This window comes from Suricata suricatta, chromosome 11 (assembly GCF_006229205.1).
Source record: "Suricata suricatta isolate VVHF042 chromosome 11, meerkat_22Aug2017_6uvM2_HiC, whole genome shotgun sequence".
Taxonomy (NCBI): domain Eukaryota; kingdom Metazoa; phylum Chordata; class Mammalia; order Carnivora; family Herpestidae; genus Suricata; species Suricata suricatta.
Window position 1 is genome coordinate 31,419,258 of NC_043710.1, and position 21,579 is coordinate 31,440,836.

Sequence of the window (21,579 nt, forward strand, 5' to 3'; positions counted from 1 at the left end):
CATCTGATTCTTGATTTCAGCTCAGGTCACCATCTCACAGTCTTGAGATAGAGCTCTGCACTGGACCTGGAGTCTGCTTAAGATTCTCTCTCCCTCACCCTCTGCACCTCCCCTGCTCTCAAGCACATGCTCTCTCCCTCTATCTCAAAAACCAAAAAATAAATAAAACCTTAAAATCTCAAAACAGGGATGAAGATATGAAACAATAATACATCATTGCAAAGACATACCACTGATTATAGTACCGTTACTCATTCTGCTCTGGGAATTAAGACTGAGGATCATTCTGCTAAAACCAAAGGGCTACACTGAGTGGTGTGCTAGAGCCAGCTTATTATTCAATTTCAAGGGATTTGGCAAGCCGAAAGTTAAACACAGCCATTATTAAAATTTTTATCATGTCAATTTATAATTAATTAATACTAAAAACAGTCAATAAATCCTCAAAACTCCATTCCTAATGATTTTACTATATTTAATATTATATATGCTTTAAATTTTTTTAATGTTTATTTGTCTTTGAGAGAGAGAAGGAGAGACAGAGCATGAGCAGGGGAGAGGCAAGAGAGAGGGAGACACAGAACTTGAAGTTGACTCCAGAGCACAGAGCCTGATGCAAGGCTCCAACTCACAAACATGAGATCATGATTTAAGCTGCAGTTGGATATTCAACCAACTGAGCTATCTAATGCCCCATTCTATTATCTATGCTTTTGAGGTTATTTACATCTATTATAACTGTAAATTGAAAATAATATGTAATGGTTTACTGCTATACATCCTTTCCCAAGTCTGAATTCAGTGACATCACTTTAGTAGCTTAAAATTACCCATGGTGGAAATATTCACAGCATGGAAATAAAAGTCGAGGCTTGATTTATTATTTTGCTGACTACTTAGACTTAAGAATGTGCTGAAGAAAAGTTAATAATGCAGATTACATTTTAAAAGCATGTTATGTCTATAACTATTTGAAAAATAACCTTCCTGTACTCTAAAACTTTTATCAAATTCAGCAAATAAGCTGTACACATCACTGACAAATGAATAAAATTCCAACATACCTCTTCATTTTATCCACTTCTCTGTTATTAGTTAATAGAAATGAAAATACCAAACAGCAGTCATGTTGAAAGTACAGTCATTCATCAATTGCAACAACAGTCTAGGTAAGGATGAGAGAGTTCAACAAAAATCAACAAAACACGGTGAGAATCAACTCACCAAATAGAATTTATTATAAGGGTATTGTATATTCTAGTATTTTTAATTCACATATTTGATGTCAGTTAAAATTTATTTATTTGTTTGTTTGTTTGTTTGTTTATTTTTGAGAGAGAGCAAGCACAAGTATAGGACAGAAAGGAAGAGGTAAACACAGAATCTGAAGCAGGCTCCAGGTTCTGAGTTGTTAGCATAGAGCCTGATGCCAGGCTTGAACCCATGAACTGTGAGATCATGACCTGAGCTGAAGTCAGATGCTTAATCAACTGAGCCACCCAGGTGCCCCTGATGTCAGTAAAATTTTTAATAAACTTATAAGCAGGTATGTATATGTATCTATATATCTATATATCCATATATTTTTTTCATAGAACTGGGATTAAACATTTACTGCCATATCACTCTTTTTAGAAAGAGGCACTTGCCCACTAAGACAAGTTACAAAGAAAAAAGAGAATACTGTAAGGCTATATCATTCATGATTAAGAGAGGTTCATGAAGACTGACCTAGAGATGGGCAAAGAGATTGGAGCCAAACTGGATAGAACCTATATCAGAATTACTAAAGACCTTCTGTATACAAAGCAAGTGGGGTTCAAGACTATAAGAGAACCACTTTGAATAAATGTTAATAGCAGCACTTTCTACAATAGCCAAATCATGGAAAGAGCCTAAATGTCCATCACCTGATGAATGGATCAAGAAGATGTGGTATATATATACAATGGAGTACTACATGGCAATGAGGAAGAATGAAATCTGGTCATTTGTAGGAAAGTGGATGGACCTTGAGGGTGTCATGCTAAATGAAATGTCAGGCAGAGAAGGACAGATACCATATGTTTGCACTCATAGGTCTAACAGGAGAGACCTGGCAGAGGACCACAGGGAGGAGAAGGGGGAAAGAGAGTTGGGGAGAGAGAGGGACACAAACCATGAGAGACTATTGAATACTGAAAACAAACCGAGGGCTGAAGGAGAGAGGGACACTTGTGGGGAGAAGCACTGGGTGTTATATGGAAACCAATTTGACAATAAACTATAAAAAAATGAATAAATGTTCTCAGGGCCCAATAAAGAAGGCTCTTGAGAAAGCCAATTGTTTAAAAAAAAAAAAAAAGAAAGAAAAGAAAAGAAAAGGAAGAAAAGAAACAAACAAAAAAAAGAAAGAAACTAATGAGAACTGTACAAAGATTCTTCAGCATTTTATCTCCAAGATGTCTCTTCCCTCTTTGGATTCTGTCACTTTTGCGTGCTTTGACCTTTTGGGTTGCCTGACTTTCCCTCCTCTCTTTGTCCTACGGAACATCTATGGACTTTATATCCTGTGAGGACAGGGGTTGTATCTGTCTTATTCATCCTGTCAACCCTAGCGCCTGGCACAGTCATGACATATAGCAAGCATTAACAAATATTTATTTAAATAACAAATATTTAAAAACAAAATGGAATCATGACCCTTTCTTCTATTCTTATTTTAACTGCTCATGGCTGGGATTTTGTAACATTACGAAAACGAACACACACAAATACACGCACACACAGAGAGAAATAAGCAAAATTCAAAAAGGTAAAACTTACAAAGTATGAGTTTACATTCCTATAGTAGTTAGCGAGAATTCCTGCCAAGCATTAGGCCTCTGTTCTGTTTTCATACCTTTTCTACACCTTATCCATGTGGCTTTTCTTAGCAGAGCCATATTGTTTTCTGCCTCCTAGGAGCTAATCGGATTTAAACCTTTACAAGTCAAAGGCAAATCAAAACCCACATTCTTTTTTTTACTCTAAACCATCCATAGCCTCTCTGGGCCTCCCAGGAATTTGCAGCTCATTTGTAAGGTAGCAACTATAGTGAACTTTCTTTAAGTTACCACCTTCACTTAACTCTTCATAGTCTCTCTGTTCCTGGGGAAAAGGGAAGTGAATGAATGCCAGGTAGTTCCTGTGAGTATCCAAGAGTAGAACTAAGCCAGGGAATGCAAAAGATGTTCCCAGGCATCCCAAGCATCAAAAGCATGGAAACCAAATATGCTGGTAAGTTTGTGACATGAAAACATTGAAGACAAATATAAGAGGCCCTAGAGCTAGGTACAGACTGAAAGGTCATGGACACAAACAATAGACACAGAAGCAATGCAAAAGAGGCAAGATAATTGCCATGTTTGAGCCCAGGGGCCCACTTAATATTCATGTTTTATTAGCTCTGTTTGAATGATGTGGTGATACATTGTTTAATTTGAAGGCACGAAGTCATAGTAGACACAGAACCCCCACCAACATATTTGTGAGGAGTTTTTAGATTTATAACTTTATGGTATAAACAGAGCTTGAATTAAAATATAATGGTCAACCTTTTTACCAAGACAAGAAAAAGGTAATTTCTTCATAGGATACCTCCTTAGATTCTACAGCCTAATGACTAGAAGTTTCCAGTTTCTTCCAAAAGTTTTATTCTTCACCTAACTAAAGTTTTAAAATAAGAGATCAAGGCTTAAAGCACTGAAATTAAAAATTTAAAGCTGGGATATAGATAGTTCAGTCATGGAAATAAATGGGCAAAAGATAAAATAACTTTGAAAAGAGAATTTAGAATCAGGAGGTGGTATGCATACATTACAGACCACCAACATATAAGAATGAGGTCTTAACGGAGTCAATTACTAGGAGTGCATTCTGAAATAGAAAATGAAATTGAAGGATGGCAATAGCTTATGGTTGAGCTTCAACAAATTCCATAAAGGAAAGTTAAAAATTAAAAACAAAAACAAAACAAAATAACCACTTTGTAACAGAATTCAAGGGTAATGCATGGGTCAGGATGAACATGGAAAACTATGAAGGGACTTGATTTATGGAAAATAGTCTCAACACTGATTCTCTAAAGTGATTAAAAATAAGATGGGCCTTCTTGTGATATAGAACACCTCAGTCTATTGGGTCTTTAAGCATAAAATGTTACAGAGGATATTCTTATATTAGATGAGGCAGGAAATGAAGGATTTATATTATTTTAGTGGCAAAACACAGAGTTCCATTCAGGCTAACTCTTATAGGATAATTGTGGCAATAAGGTAAATAAAAATTTGTCAGACTGATGAACAGAAATTGTAATATGGTCATCCCTAAAGAAACTGGAGCAATAATTCTGTATTTGTTGAAGCTCTAGGGAACTTAGCAGCACAAGTCCGGGGATCTTAGACTCAGCAGGCTGTCAGTAATGTGACTAAGTTCTGATCTACTGCCTCTGCTCGTTTCTCTTTCTGTCTCTTGCATCTCCTCTTATTTCTACCTGACATCCTTTTCCATCCCATTCTCTGGTTATCCATAGTTTCCACTTGTTCAAGTCTTTAACTTACTCATAACTGCTCACTCACATCTATCATGATCCTTCTCTATACCCCCACTGCTTATTATGTGATTTGTTCCAGAGTGCAGAAAAGTGCAGTACAGAAAGGAAATTGATTAGACCATAAAAATTATTGTTTAGTTGAGCTTTTAGCACTAAGCTGTATCACAAACCACTAGTTAGCTTAAGGTTTGCCTACATTTCGGTCAGATCCTTATATCTGATCCCAGAAGCTTTGTTCAGAGTAAAATGAGGTCATGTGATAAAGAACACAGCATCCCAGGCCTGGCCACTCAACACACTCTAGAGGCAATATATTTTCTCATAGGAAAGAATGGTGGACATCCTGGTTAACTCATTTAGAACAATTTGCAGGAAGAAAATGGAATACAAAAATTAGTCCCTAAGGTCTATGTCAACTCTCAGTCTATAATACTGACAACTGGGAGTAGCTATGCAAGGAAGGTATCAAAAAAGAATTCTGGTGGTCTTGTTAGAAGCACCACTATTGCATTACCTGCCATCTGGATCATTTTGACAGCAACTAAACACTAAGAAAGTGAGGCTTTGCCCATGAATGATAGAAAGCATTCCTTCTGCCCAGGGACCAAAATAAAAAGGCAATAATCAAACCCAGCAGCCTGACATTTTTGTCTGGGTAATATCTCAGACAGTGTGAAGAGGGGGACAATGGGCTGGGCCTGGCACACGCTCTCACGCTGAGACTGCAAGCCAGGAATATTTTTCCTAGAAAGCAACCCAGTGGGGAGCCTCTGTGAAAGAGTGAAATATAAATTATTCATTTTCTGTTCTTTGTCTACTACCCCCAGCAAGCCTGGTTTTGCAGAGGCAAACAGAACACAGAAGAAGGTATCAGCACAAGAAGTCTCTTGCACTAGGCTCAGCTGAAGATCACTGCTTTCTAATGAGCGTACACGCACAGCAGATTGCAAGCAGCCTGGATGATAGCAAGAGGGAAGGACTGTCACTGGTCTGACTGAGAGGCAGACCCACAGATTTGTCATGGCTCAGGACTTGATGAATGGGCAAATCACTTCAATTCTGTGGAGTTCAGTTTTATTAGCTATAAGGAAACAGATATCTAAGATTATTCCTTAGAGAGTCGGTTCTGGAAAAGCATATTACTTTTTGGAATTCTTCCCTATCCTACCAGTCTCCCTGGTTCCTGAGTAGCTCTTTAAGTAAGAGAAAATATCAACTAGAGAACTGCAATCCTGGGAGCCTTCCTAAAAGAGCAGTCTTTGCAGAGCATAACACTAGAGGGAGTGAATAAATGAACTCCTGAAGAATGACTGCTGTCTGCAGGAGGATCTGGACCAGGAACGGCATCATGGCAGCAGGGTGCAAGAAGGTGTTAAATCATGAAAGACATTTTCAACAGCAACGCCATGTAGCCATGACAGAAGAAACCTATGTGAAACGTAGGTTCTGCTACCAGACTAATCATTTTTCCAGGTTTTCTATTCTCCTGCAACTTAGAAGTAGGACTAGAATCCTTGGACTAAATAAGTAAAATCATTGGACAATTTGTGGAGGAAAATCTCAAAATCAATCCAGTGATTAGCCTAAATATTTAAAAAAAAAATAGCAAAATGAGCTTACACCACCAAGTTGGTGAAGAGGATCATGCAAGTTTCACTTGACAATTAATTCAGTTCAAGGCAGCCTCAAGTCTTCCAACTACTTTCAGAGCCTCGGGACATTGCTACAGTCCCTGAGAGGGATTTTAGCCTTCCACAGTTTCTTTCTAGCAGGTTTGGTCTCCCTCTCCACCTTCCAAGGTCCCTATTCAAAGAAAGTCTTATCCAGGTAAGTACAACTGCTAACTCACCTCTAGATTTCTTATTAAACCAGCTCCACTTTGAACAATCCCCTCTGGCTATCAACAACTATCTGGTTAAATAAGACAGAGAGGGGATGGAAGACATCTATCTCTTAGTCATCTGTATTATTCGCTAATTATGTTGCCTTTATGGCCTCCATATGTTAAATACGAAGCACTGAGTCTGAGACCCAGGAGGATCAATGATCAAATACACATCAGTATGTATAAGAGTTTAACATTGTATTGAGAAATACAAATTGACAAAGCAATGTCCCTCCTCTGACATGTTCATGTAGAGCTCATCCTTCATTGCCTAGCCAAATCCCACATATAAGAAGTTTCTAGGTCAATAGCATTTTCAGGCCAAATATGAAATTTTCTCATAAAAATGTCGTGCATGCCTGAACTTTTGGTACAGGGCTTATGAGACTACCTCATCTTTGAATGCCTATAGACTAGACCAGGAGTCTTGCCATCATTTCATCTCGAAGTAACCTGCCATCTACTTTAAGACTGTCATGCTGTTTGTGGACTTTCTCCTAAAAAAGCTAAATTTTGCCACTTGGGTCACCTTCAGCTATCTTTAGGAGCTTACTTTCTCACATGCATTTGTATACCCAGATTTATGAATATCTATTTCTACAATATTTTGAGGAGCCTTGCTCATATTTTTCAATTGTGGTCTTAGTGGTTTGTTTTATAGAGACTTTTGCAACATCTAGTTCTCTTATTATATTTCTAACATGTAATTTTAGGGAAAAAAATTCATAAACTTTTTTTAAGTAACATAAATTCATTCATTAAAATTAACCCAAAAATAGTTAAGTCATACTTGTCTTGCTACCACAAAGGAGCATAAATATGCCTTTTAAACTGTGAAGTGTAATAAAACGTATTCTTTTGTTATTTCTTGGATTAAAGAAAGAATTATAGAATGACTATGAAATTTCCAATGACTGAGAAAACAAATTAGTGAGTATTTATCACAAGGGAAATAAGATAGGATGAGGAAAATGGAAATAAATATTTACAAATTGATCCCTAATAATTAGAAAAGCATATGAAAATTGTTAGTTTATTCATTAGATAACAGCTAAATACGTACATATATACCTACATATATGTATGTGTGTGTCTACATATATATGTGTGTGTATCTCTATTTGTATGTGATAGTAACTACCTTGGATCTCACTGCCCTTGGAGAGGACAGATAGAGAGACTAGCAACATACTAGAAGGCTCCTAAAGTCTTCCATAGAAATAGAGTGGAGGCACTGAAGAGAGGATGTCAATTCCACCTTGGGGTATAGGAATGGGGAAAAGAAAACGACACAATATTAAAACTCCATTGAAATAGCAAAGGAATTTTGAACAAAACACTAGTTTTCATTAAGCAGATGAAGATGGAAGGCAAATACTCTGCCAGGTTATGGTCTATAGGTGGTTCATCAGCAATAGATGAATAGGAAGGTCAGGTCAAGGAACAAGATAAGCTTGATAATGCAAAGGTGAAATTGAAGAGAATCTTTAATGCCATTTTTTGTCTTCTGTGAAGAACCTCATATTCCATTCTTGAATAACATCCTGAGTCCCAACTCTGATTGGTCCATAAGTTGCTGCTCTGAATGTCATGGCGAGAGGAATTCTAGGACTTCCTCTGAGCTCCAAGAGGAAAAGAACTGTGATTACTCATACTCGAACATGCCCAAGACTACCATGAATGCAGGAGCAGAGCAGGGTAGCACATCTGTCAACAATTAGTCATTGCAACTGAGACACGTTAAACATGTAATAAATATTTCTTGACTGATGGACAGGAAGACACCATCATAAGATTTGCTTACCCTGGATACAGGAAGCCCTAACTGGTTTAACATGTAGCCAAGATTGGTTTAACATGTAGCACTTATGACACTGCAAGTTCAGCTGCATTTTCCCAGAGAATTAGTTTCATGACTCTTCTTGGTGGCACATCACCATTTTCCAGGCACCCCTGAGAATAATTAAAATTCAAGACCAATATTCTCTCTAGAAAAGTCTATTAACATGGGAAATGGGAAGAAATTCCTTGGTTACCCATACATTGCAAAAGAGTCTATAGTGACATGAGGACAGGGTATTGCAGAACCATCTCAGAGCCATCTTATCTCGTCTCATTGAATGCCAATCACATCACCCTCACCCACAGCCATACATGCTTTCCCCGGAGGAATTTTAGTCTATGTGCTCCTACTTAATTTGGATCTCAGAGCATCTGTTGGCTTATCTGCTTCCTTCATTCATTCCCCACCCTGCCCCCCCACATTTACTGAAAACTTATGATGTGCCAGGCTCTGTGATGACCAGATAAACAGATCTAGAGCTGGCCCTCTTGGAGCTCAAAGTCTAAAGGGAAAAACATATATTTAAGGAAGAAATTACATTTTCTGCTGAATGCTCAGTCTCCAGTCTTTTCTAAGGCCCATGTCTTCTTCATTCTTTCACTTTAAAACACAAGAAGAACCTATTTCATTTTGCTGGTGCTTGTCATGTTTTCTCTCCTCTTTAATATCTCTGAAATACTTTCTTTGCTTTTTTAACCCTTGGAGTTACGTCCAATTTCTCCTTAAGATTTTCTCTCCAGCCAGTCCTCTAATGGCCTTTTTCTATATGACTTTTTTTTTTTAATTTATTCTCAAGTTAGCTCACATACAGTGTAGTCTTGGCTTCAGGAGTATTTTCTCATGATTCGTCACTTACATACAACACCAAGTGCTCATCCCAACAAGTGCCCTTCTCAATGCCCCATCACCCAATCTCCCCCAAATTCCCACCCCCATCAACCCTCAGTTTGTTCTCTGTATTTAAGAGTCTTTTATGCTTTGCTGCCCTCTCTGTATTTTATTTTTCCTTCCCTTCCCCTACGGTCATCTGTTAAGTTTCTCGAATTCCCCATATGAGTGAAATCATAGGATATCTGTCTTTCTCTTACTCATTTATTTCACTTAGCATAATACTCTCCAGTTCCATCCACTCTGTTGCAAATGGCAACGTGGCTTTTAAATTATCATTACATTACATGTCTGATATAGACAGATGTCAAGAACTTTAAGAAAGACCTAGGAGGGTAAGAGACAGGAGTGGGCAGGGTAGGGAGTGGTACAATGCTTTTAATACTTGGATCAGCTTGCAACATTATAATCTCAGGCTTTACTGAAGATGTTAGAGGTTAAACCAAGTCTCTAAAGGAAAGGAGGCAATGCTATAATAACCACTTTTTCTACGTTCTGTAATTGATATTTTAACATCTTGAGACCTTGCTGACCCTGGAGGAATTGCCCCACCCAGGGTCAGGCAATTTCTAGAGACTATAAAAGACTTGCCCTCAAGCGTGCCTTTCAATATAAACCAGCCAATCCAGCCTCCACAACCTCACCAGCTCCTTCATCAAGCTCACACTCAGAGCCACTATCCTTTTGCTCAACTTTCTTCAGAGTTAGTTAACATTCAACTAAGCCCAGTTCCTATAAACCAGACCCCACTAAACTATTCAAACTGGCCAATCCAAATGTGCAAACATTGCTTTGCCCATTCCTTCCCATAAACACACACACACACACACACACACACACACAATAAAGGCTCTTGCTCACATCTTCCCCTTATTCCCTCTGACTCCTGAACAGCCCTGGCGTGTCCCCATATGAACCTCATGGCTTGGCATGCCCCCTCTTTTTGGATCTGTGAGTATAACAAGTTATCTTTTCAGTGGAAATAGTCTCCTGTTTTTGGCCTTGCCATAACTGCATTATAATAAAGTCTACATTAAAAAATAAAAGAGATTCTTGAACTGAGGTGATTTCCTTAGACCTTTTCAACTGGGAATGACCCAGAATTTGTTACAGCCCTTCTGCTTCTTCTAAAAGAATGTAAGTCTTTAGTTTGCCCCATAATAATAGGTTTTGTGGTGGACATGTACCTCTCAGATCTCTGACTGTAGAGGTATGACAGACTCCTTGTCCAGATGTCGGACTCTCCATTCCATCACTCTATTTGCATTTTGGCCTTACTTCCCATGGGTCATCCCCAACCAATAACTGAGCACTGAGCAGAACAAGAACATTAAGGCAGGCACATTCCTAGGAGATAAGGGACTGCTCCCATGGGCAACTTTGGCTTGAGGACTCCCTGACTGCATTGCCTACCTTTCATTTGGACTACACTGCAATCTATAATGCTTCCTTCACTTTCCTACCTTCCCTTTCTCCTTCCCTCAGGGTCAGACCTGCATCGCATTCTGCCAACTTAACCAGCCTTCCCTGGCTCCCTTCCCACTCTCTCAGTTGTGTCTCTTAGTCAAATTCTTGCTCATCTCATTCTGCATTTGTGTCTGTTTCTCAAAAGAAATAAAATAACACAAGTGTTACACCAGCAAGAACTGGAATGATTCCAAAACAGCCCATCTTTATTTGCTTATCACGAAGAGATGAACCACACAAAACAAATGATCAGTGCTGGAAACTAGGGATTCATTCAGCTCCATTAGAGAGTCAATTAATTATTAACTTGGAGTTAATTAAGTTCTGGTCAAGAAGGCATTTAGAATGTCCCACACGTGTGATGTTTTTCTTCTTGGGAGCAAAGAGAGCCTCCTGTGTCATAGTCTGTTCTCAATGCTTAAGTCTTTTGGAAGAATGAAAAAAGGGAGAGAAAAATAAAGAAAAGAAAAAAAATAAGGAAATATTAACTCTAATAAGGTAAAAAAAAAAAAAAAGGCAAAATGCTGTCCAGGTGGTCCAAGGATTTAATTTCCACTGTCAACATTGAGTGATGGACTCAGAATTCAATGACCCAGTGATTAGGCTCTGACCCATACATTTTTAATAATGGCAGGTGTCCCAGACATACCTTTTGTTTCCCCAGGCCAAATTCCTGCTGCCACCATCAGGAAAAAGGCCGCCTGTTTGAGATTATTCAGCATGGAACTTATTTCCTGAGCAAGAATAATGTACACCAGATAAATCAAACCTCAGCATACCAACAAAAGCCTCAGCTTCCTTCTAGTTTTCCCACCCACTATTCCTATTAAGGTCACTATTTTCATTAATTAATTAATTAAATTATTATTTATAAGGTAGGTGCAACATGCATTATTATATCATCCTTCCACCTTGGTCACAGGTGCCTGTACCAGGGGAGGGCAGCTTTTCCAAGTTCAGCCAATATGTAGGCCAATTGGAAGGTTATGAGGTGGGCTTATTCAGGAACTTTGCTCATGAGGATGAGTAATAAAACAAACCAATCATATCTCATTCAGAACTTTGAATTTTAAAGGGGGCCAGAAAGATGGATAAGGAGCAAGAGAAGGAGAGGCAGGAAAGAATGGAGGGAGAGAAAGAGAGAGAGAGACAGAGAGAGAGAGAGAGAGAGAGAGAGAGAGAGAGAGAGAGAGAGGGAGAAGTAGTTTAAAACTGGAGGAAAAGTCAAATAAGCAGATCATGCAAGAAAAGATGGGTCATGAACTGGTGGACATCAGACTGGGGAAGAGGCAGAAGTAACCCTGCTGTTAGAGATGTACCAATACCCAACACATCTCACCTCTCAAACTACTTTCCCATGCAGCCTGGCTGTGTGACAATTCCCATATTGCCTTGAGGCCTTGGCATAGTAATAACTTATTCTTACATGTAACCCTTATTCCTACACTTGCAGATTCTGAGTGAGACTCTGCTCCTTGAGGGAAAAAAAAAAGTCAAACAGACTACAATTATCTGGGGAGGAAAAATGTTAAAAATGCATCTTGCAGTACTCTATCCTGTAGATTAAGATTCAGGAGGTCTGGAGTGGAGGACAAAATATATATGAGCACATGTATATATAATCACATATATATATATATAAAATCATAATGACAATATGCCAGATCTAAATACTACTGACCCAATACAATAACTAGTCAATTCAGGCTCCACAGATGAAAGATTCACCAGAAAAGTATACGCAGTGGATAAGCGAAAGGCTGTATGTGTCCTGCCCCACCCCCCAAGTAAATGAATAGCAACAAACTTGTCATAGGTATCTTCTTTAACAGTTTGGTGGTTTGAGTTGTCATTCATACAATAGGATCCCTAGAAAAAGGTGACACTATCACACAAATTAAAGGGAGGATTCATTTTCTAGCAAGTATGAGGATGCATATGGAGGCAATTGTGCAGCTTATCCAAGGGGGATGGTCACGGGAGAGTTAAGATCTATTTCATCACTCAAAGCCCGTGTGCAAACTGTAAGTGGATCTTATCATCTGAGGCTCAGTATACAAATCATACAATTAAGAGCTGGGCTCTGAGATAAGGCAAATGTAAGTTCAAATTTCAGCTCTGCTCTCTATATACAAGATATATGACTTTGGGCAATCTGCTTAACCTTTCTTGGCTTCTATAATCTCATCTAAAATATAACAATAGTACTTGGACCTTCCTCACAGAGTTGTTTTGAAAATTAAATGAGTTGATTTATGTAAAGAATTTAAAACAGTATCTAGTACACATTAATTGCTCATTAAATGCTGTTTTGCTGCTGCTGTTATTATTCATCATGCACCTGCTAGCATGTAAGGTAAAATATAAGCACTTCTTGCATTTAAGGTACTTGTCTTAAGGCTCCCTGCTACTTCCTGTCCTGCTTCTTTCTCAGTTCAATCCGCATATGCTTTCATCTTTTTCTTAGCCCTGTTGGTGTACATGTTTGCCTCTGATACCTCCAGGATTCTGACTTTTGAATTCCCTCATGGAATCTGCTTTAGATGTATCCCAACTGATTTTCTTAGCCTCATGATACTTCAGGTAGAATGCCTCAATCAATATACCTCTGGAAATCCAACATCAACGTGACCTGCATGAACCCCTATAAAACTGAGATTCAGAAATTGGGTAAAATACAGCTTTATTATCAGATTGATGACTACTTTATTAAGTGCTCAAAAGCAGTTAAGCCCCCAAACAGGTATCTATCAATGGTGAGCTCCCAGCCATACTGAGTTTCTTGAGTTTTAAATATCTGATATAAAATAAGAGAGCAAAGGCTTTTAACAAATCTATTACCAAGTTCCAGCCAACATCTCTATGTGTTAATTACGGGGACCATTTCTGTTATTCATTGTCTCAAGTTAAATTGCTTTACTTTTCCTGGAGAAGTTATACTTCAAAAAGGCCATATTTTCTCAAACTTTCTATTGCAAGTCTATGACTAGCAGGAATCTCAGCTGGACATTCAGCCTTTTTCAACATTAGTCTCTTTTCCCGGATTTGATCTGCCTCCCCTGAGCTCAACCTGACGTCATTCAGAAAAATCATTCAAATAGTTTTTGCCTCGAAGTGTTTCACTGAGAGGTGGTTTTTTTTTGCCCCCCCCCCCCAAGAATGACTCTGCTCTGATTAGCATAGAATCCAGCTAGTTCCTATGATCAAGGACGATTTTTCCCACATGTAATGGGAGATTTATAGTCTACCAGCTGGAAATATTTTCAACAACAATGTTAAAGTCTATAGAGGTGGGGGGTTATAAAGAAACATCTAGCACTTCCTCAGAGAAGCTTATATTGTATCAAGACCTTGATTTAGAATGTGTTGTGTTCTGTTCCAGAGATAACAAAAGCTTTAGCTGAAATGCAGCCCTGCATGATGACAGAGCTGGGAAGCCATAACCCCAGGCGGAGAGAGGGCTACCAGTTGGAACCATACAAAGCCCAAAAGTTCTTTCAACCACTTATGCTCAAACCCTGTCTCACAACTCAGAGGAATGATTACTTATTCTACTGAATCAGACCACAAAAGGAAACTTTTCCTGAGCATAAAAATGAAAATAAAAATTTTTTTGTAGCAGCCAGTCTTTCAAGATGACCCAGTTGTCATACCCTGTGAGATTTCTTCCCCTTAAAACTGGGCTGGGAATTTGGTTTTCCTGAAACAAATAAGTAAGGAGTGTTTTTTGAGGCTGGGTAAGAAGAAACCTTGCAGTTTCTGCCTTTGTCTCTGGTATGCTTCTTCTGGAGAAGCAAGCCTCATGTAAAAAGTCCAACTTGTGGGCCAAGAAGTCATCTGAGATGTCCAGCCCAGTTGTGCCTTGTGATGCCTCTAGCCTGGGGTGACACCTGACGGTAGCACATGATAGGAATGAAGCTAGAACTACCTGGCTGAGCTCATTCGATGGACAAAAACATGAGCAACAATAATAAATTGGTGTTTTAAGCCACCAGGATTGGGGCAGGGGTAGGGATAGATGTTGTTATCCTGTAGAAAATAATAGGAAACGTATTCTTAAAAGTTATGGGTACTAACTCCAAAGGCTTTATGACATCAGCCCTGCATTATACAGAAATTTTTAGTCCAAAATTAAAAAGGATACTGACTTAGGCAACAAGAAGGGAATTTATTTGTTCAGGTAACTGAAAATCTTAATTGTAGGTAATTCCAGCCATAACTAGAGCTAAGTTCTCAATTGATGTAGTAGGAAATTTAGCTCACTCCTTCCTCTCTGCTCTTCAGGTAGCTCCACTCCCAAGCAGGTTCTGTCAATAGCCACCAATGGCACTATGCTTGAAGTTAACCTTTGGAAGTTCCAGTGGAAAATGCTTTTCTTTCTCAACCATTCCAATATATATACAATTGCCAGAGTCCAGCTCCAGTAGGTCCAGGGTTCCCCTGAAGGATGACGGTGTAAGCCAGAGAGAGTGAGAGGCCTTGAGTTTCATTCTGATCAGCAGACAGGCACCCCTGCCCACCTGGCAGGTGTCTCTCCCATGCTGACAGGCATCTCTGCCCTGGCTGGTTCTCAAGCTTTATTTATGGCAAAAAGTACAAGGACCAGAAAGAGCAGTAAATGATTTCTCATAGATAAGTTTTACAAATTTCCAGGACATGGGTTCTGCAGAAGTTACAATTTTGATTGTCATAAAAAGCTACAGGCACTCATGGTGTCATAGGTATTTTTACAAAACCTCAGGTCTAGGCTTAAGGAAGTGACCTTTAACCAAGAGGCAAACAGCATTGTTTAGTAAAGGTCAGTTTTTTATGAGTAAGGGTCATTAGGCTGTTTAGAACTCTAAGAGAAAGTTCCCAGAAAAACAGGATTCTCAGGAGACATAATGCCTGCTCTCACAGTCCCAAAGATGATTGATACATTTTATTGCAGTAGTGACTTTTACAAAGGCATTCAGGCCCAGTTAGCAATTAATTGCTTAGCGGAAAATTGTATGTTGCATTAGGGTGTATCTAGTTTACTCATCTTTTCCCTGACCAGGTGCAATCACGCCTCAGGGACAGGGCAGGGGGAAGGGCCCCTCCTGATACTAATCAGCAAAGCACTCTGAGGTTTGGTGCCCAAGCAGAAATGAAAAGTTTCAAGAGGGTAGATTTTGGGAGCTGTCTGGGGGAAAGAGACCATGCAAAGTTGCCGTACCCTCACCAGGAATTTTCACTCTACCAGAGAGTTCAAATTGCTCCCAACATACAATATTTCTGTAAACTGGCCTGGTTTGGGCCTCAAGCCAGAGATGAAATCAAGACTTTTTCATAAACTAAGAGGAAAAAAATGAGTCCTTGAACAAATGGGGGTGCTTATGTTAGCTAGACTATAACACTTCAGGTTCAGGAACAGAAATCCAAACTTCAAACAGCTTTGAAAATCAGTTCATTTCTTCCTCACATATAATTTCAAGCAACGAACCACCTCTCTTCCTTGAAGATGTCAGGGGCCCAAGATTCTTTAATCCCAGTGTTTTGCCATTATTAATCCTTAGGCTTAATTCATCTCATAACTTAAAATGGCTGCTGCAGCTCTGTCTGCCATGGTCACATTTCCCCAAGCAGAAAAGGGAGAAAGAGAAGGGAAGGACACAACACTCACACATAAAACTTCGTCCACCTCCAATTCACTATAGCTGAGTCACCAGGCCATGCCTTGCTACAAGAGAGTCAGGAAATGTAGTCTTTATTGATGGTCTTGTGCCGAACTAAAATTCTGGTTACTATGTAAGAAGATTTCTAGGAGACAAGAGTTGCCAGGAAAAAAGAGAATGGGTGCTGTGTAGAAAAACAAAATCATTCACTGAATGCATCTGGGTGGAATTTTTATGATTCTAAGATTTTTTTGAGCAATATGGGATTCTTTTTCCTTGAAAATTATTAGCAGTGGCATTACTAATATTAATGGCCCTATATCTCTCTAATAAGAGAGTTGAGGGGCACCTGTGTGGCTCAGTTGGTTGCGCGTCCAATTTTGGCTCAAGCAATGATCTCACAGTTGGTGGGTTCCAGCCTCACATCTAGCTCTTTGCTGACAGCTCAGAGCCTGTAGCCTGCTTTAGGATTCTGTGTCTCCCTCTCTCTCTGTCCCTGCCCTGATCGTGCTCTGTCTCTCTCTGTCTCTAAAAAATAAATAAATAAAAATGTTTTAAAAAGAGAGTCTGCATGTGATTTGGGATATTTTTTAATTTGTTTGCTTTTGTTATTTTTTAAAGGTTGTACATGAAATGTTTTAATTTTAAAAAAAGGAACGTCACTTTGCTTGGCAGGCTATCTACTGTTTAGAATAAGATCATCTATTGTTGATTGTTTGTTCAATGGAAAGCTTCTCTTTGCAGTTGCATAGTGTGTATCTTATTGCCACTAAAACATAAAGATGGCTGGAAATTAGAGCCTGAGAAGTGACTAAAAGGTTAAATGAACATTTTTTAAATAAGATTCAGTATATGTTATACATCTTCAAGGCACATGTGTTGCTGAAAAACTTATTTCATAACAAATAAATAAAAGGAAAAACATGCCCCTCAATTGTCAAAGCAAAACAAAACAAAAGCAACTGACTGGAATATATCATGTCTAGACAACAGGCATTTGACTCTCTGTCCTGGAGTTTGTGACCAATCCAAGGCAGTGAATTGTTCTCAACCAAATCAAAAGCACAAGTAAAGAAAACATAACTAACTGATAACTATGCAGTTATTTTATTGTAATGCCAGTAAAACATAACAAGTATTTCTTAAGCATGCATACTATGTTAGACACTCTCCTAGAAATTTATAATAAACTCTACCCCCAAATTTAGTGGCAGAATGTCAGGAAAAAAGAAAAAACTAATCCATAGAATAAAGGTGTCCCTTGGGAATGTGTTTAATTCAAAGCAACATTTTTCAAGGTATAACTGTATAGGGCAAAGTTTCCCTAAGTATCTTTCATGAAGCTAAAGAAAAAATGAAAAAAAAAAAAAAAGAGAGACAGAAAGAGAAAGAGAAAGGGATATTTCTTGGTCAAATAACTTTGGGGGATCCTGAAACAAGCAAAGTTTTAAACATTTTCTCATTGCACAGATATAACAATTTTAAATATGGAAAATATCTTACTGATTCAAAAATCAACAAAACCCCTTTGCTTCCACCCAAGCAGAGGATCTAACAATTTTGAATTCAGAAATTTGGTAAATCAAATTCATTTTGTTGAATTGTAAATTGAATTGTCAATTCAGATGTAAGTATTACATTAAAAGCTAGAGATGCCAAAGTGGAAGCCAGGTATCAAAAACTGGCCCAACTAAATAATGTCTACAATATTATTGCTCAAAAGATAAGCCACATAGCACTAGATGTGCAAGATCACACACACACGCACACACACACACACACACACCCATTCCTAAACAAATTACAAAACACAAGAACTGGGTAAATTTGGAAAATAATGTTTGCTATATCATTCTTTTAAAATCTTTAAATAGGTCCTGGAATTTTCAAAAAGGCTGTATTATGTTTATAAAGTGGTAGAAATTTAAATCAATTCTTAATTGACCTTGCCCCTGACACATAAAAAAGAGTTTTAACTGTCAGTACCAGTTGAGATTCAATCTTTCATTCAACCAGGAAACACTGTTTGATCAAAAGACATTAAAATACCAAGAAGGGTTTATAAGGTGGAGCTCTAGAATGTTATGGAAGTTAGTAAACTGTGTGCTACAACTGTGGCCAGTATGAACATCTTATCACGAAGCTCCCTTTCCTAACTGTGGAGCTCAAGGAGTTATTTGCAAAGGTCCATAATAATCCTCTCTCACCCTTCAGAAAACCTACTCTAGAGGCACTCATACAAAGTTGAGTGCCTTGGCAATTATGCCTGCATATATTATTAAATAATAATATTTTGCATAGAAATAGAATTTTTTCACAGATTTATGTACAACCTCTTGGTCTCTTAAGATGACACACACTGGAGTGTTTTTTCATGGGCATGGCAGTAGTTTTGATCCTGCCCCTTCATTCTCCTCTTATTGTGTTTTTTATCCCGATTCCCTGGTGTTCTTTCTCAGGAGTTACCCTCAGTCTAGGAGGAGATATCTCAATTACAAAATTTATAATGAGGGGAAATCCTAATAAAATATATTGTTTAATCTCCTTAGTTTGTATATTAAGAAATTAAGATGAAGAAAAGGCAAGAGCTTGTACAACATTTCCAGGACCAATTAGAGTAGAGGAAGGACTGCAAAGTGAGTCACTTGAAAGCGTATCCGTGTTAAGATGCACAGGGATATTAGCAGCATTAGAATGAAATAGCCCGGGATGTCATTTAATTCTTATGCTGATTTTAAGTTCAAGCATTTAAGGGGTAAGTTCATGTACAAACTGCAAGCCAGGCAGCCCTATAGTAAAATAGCTATGTCCATTATTCAGAATGATGAAGTGCAACAAAGAAGTAGGTGTATTTGGGAAGAGAAATTCACACCACTTGCTCCTCTTCTTTCAAGTCACAGATAAGATGTCACCCCTTCAAAGAACCCTTCACTGGCCAGATTGCACACAGAAAATTGATTTATTTCCTTGCTTATTATTGTCTCCGCCAGCCATAAGCCCCTGCATTGAAACATGCAAATTCTTCACGTCTGTCTTTTCACCATTGTGTACCTGGCACCTAATACAGCATCTGGTTCAGAGACAACACTCAGTAGCTGAGTCAGTGAAGCCAAACCCAGGCAGCCAATGAACGGACAGGGAACAAGATAGCTACAGACCCTATGTAATTCCTAAAAGTGAGTGATGCAAGAAGAGCATTGAAGACTTTCAGACAAAGGGGAAGAGATCTGACGGAATGTGAGCAGTTGAGAAGAGGTTAGATGACAGAAGGTGCTTGGGGAGGATCAGACACAAGCAGAGTGAAGTGGCGGGGGAGGGGTCAGTTAGGATCCTCTTGTTGAAGAGCTGAGCTCTTCCAAGTCAGCTGGGTTGCAGTTGTCTACCATGGTGTATGCAGCTTGATCTTTGTATAGCATGAGAATAAAAATATTTCTGAATCACCAAAATCCTTTTCTCAAATCTTTATGTTGCCACTATCCAGGGTCCTCATCCTCACCCTACTACTCCCTGCCGTTGCTGCATGAGCCCACAGAGCTCAACATGAGTCTAGCCACATTTTTACTTCCTTATAGTGCCTCCTCCATTAGTTGCCTCTATGGTGACTAGAATAACCAACTGGTGCTGGTGGTCATTTAGCAAAGTTATCTAGGGATATTCTTATAGACAGCATGCCAGAGCTGAGAAATGGCAATTTCAGGCCAAGCCATTAGGGAAAAAATTCATGTGTACTCTCCCCAAAAAGAAATGAAGTTTCTAAAACCATCCCCGGGGCAGAAAGAATATCAGTTATGGTAGTTTCTGCACTTCCTCCTCCCCAGCAGACTAAACTCTGTGCATCTTGCCTAGACATAAGCCTCAGCTTCATCAGCATCTGAACCCCTGAGCCCAGATACTTCTGTGTTACCTACCTCTAACTGTATTTATTTCCCAAACTAACTCCTAAAAGGATAAACTAAACCTCTGGCAGAATAGAGAAGTAACAATCTGCAAATAGCTAAGGGTGAATGAAGCTCTGGAGATGCTGCAAATATATAGACAATTGGGCACCATATGACTGTATGGGGAGAGCCACAGCACCTTAGCCAGGTGAAAAGAGTGAGGTTGAGGTTGAAACTGGCTTTGGGACACAACTTTACCTACTTACTGGAGACAATCACCCTCCAAGGCTTTCTCATCTCTTCTGGGAAGTGCACTAATACATCCCACACATCTTGAGGAACTGGGCTGAGCTGTAGTATGGCTCTGGTCTCTGTGTTTACCTTATTAAAGATGCCTGATGGGTTAGGCCAATATTCAAGGGGAGAGGAGTGTTTTCCATTGGAGAGATCCATTTTGTTTCTGTACTCTTTATTAATATGGGTTTCTTTTTTTTCTATGGGTTGATCACAGAAAGAGTTTTCAGTGGAAACCTATTGTATATCTGTCAGATGCCTTCTTTTGGAAACAGTCTTCTGATAATCTTCCCATCCCATCTGGTTTCTGCAGAAACTCACATACATCAACCTGCTTTCTGACACTGCCTATGGCTGATTGATCCAGATGTAGATAACTGACCCAAACAGAGATAACACTGTGGACCCAGCTGGGCCCAAGGCCCAGACAAATTCATATTCTTGTGTTCCTTAAGACATTACCTTTTAGTTTAATCCAACTCAAGTTTCTTGTCCCTTACAACACAGAGCTCTAATTAACACAGGAAAGAAGGGAGAGATGGAATTAACATATACCTTTCTTGTGGTTATAAAAAAGATGTTTGAAAACAGTGGTTCTCAAGTGGGGCTAATTATGACCCCTCAGGGGACATTTGGCAATGTCTAGAGTCATTGCATGCATATGTGTGTGTGCATGTATGTGTGTCACACTGTGAGGTATGGATGTAATTGATAGAAATGTGAGCTGTTTCTAAACATCTTTCAATGCACAAGACAACCCCCATCACAAAGAATTATCCAGCCCAAAATGTTAATAGGACCACTACTGAGAAACCTTAGTCTAAAGAAAGTCATTCCTTCATTCAGTTTTTCTTATATTCATTCAACCAACATTTATGAACCATTTATAATGTTTTAAGCACTAAGTAGCTACTTAGGCATGGATAAACATGACCCAGTAATTTATCTTGAGTAGCTTACAGTCTGAAGGAAAAGACAGACACATTGACCAATAATTACAGTACAGTGAGGCAAATATTACAATATTGGAGGTATACATAGTGGACTGATATGACTCAGTTGTTCTCCCATGGGAGAAGATCAAGGAAGCTTTCTTGAAGAGATGATGACTGAAC